A 633-nucleotide genomic window follows, 5' to 3' on the forward strand; every position below is an offset into this window, starting at 1 on the left:
GCGGGCCGCCGGTGCGGGCCCCGGTTGCTGCGCCGCCGGGCCGGCCAGTACGCCGGCCACGCCGGTCCGCGGATTCCGCAGCCGCCTTTCTCCTCCTCTCTCCGCGCTATTTGCAAAAGAATCCAGCTGCGCGGCTGTTTGCCGGGCTCCAGCACCCCCCCGCATTTCCCCACCTCCGTCTGTCTCCTGGGATGATCTTGTCTTCTTTTCCCCACTCCCAGAAAGGTGGGGGGATTGGGGCTGGTGAAAAACCCCCGCCACGGGGGGGAAAAAAAAGGTTGTCACCTAGGAGTGGGAAGAGAAGGATGCGCTCGTAAAACAGTAAAAAAAAAAAAAAAAAAAAAGAGCGAGCGAGAGCCCTGGCAATCTCGTGTCCATCTTTCCATCGCAGGATCTTTCATCTCCCTATCCAAATAAACAAGCAGAGCGCCGTGAAAACCCACCGGCGGTAATCGCGTGGATTTCCAGCAAGTGGCGGGGCGGGCAAAGTCAGGCAGCGGGGCAGAGACGCAGCCGCTTCCAGCGCCCGGGTTGGGTGTATTTCGACCAGGAAAAAAGCGAGCGCGAGCGGGCCAGGTGCCCTGTTTGCAAGGAGCCCGGGCCCGGCACAGCCGCGCGGGGAAGCTAGGCGCG

Source organism: Trichechus manatus, unplaced genomic scaffold (genome assembly GCF_000243295.1).
Source record: "Trichechus manatus latirostris isolate Lorelei unplaced genomic scaffold, TriManLat1.0 scaffold00045, whole genome shotgun sequence".
Lineage (NCBI taxonomy): Eukaryota > Metazoa > Chordata > Mammalia > Sirenia > Trichechidae > Trichechus > Trichechus manatus.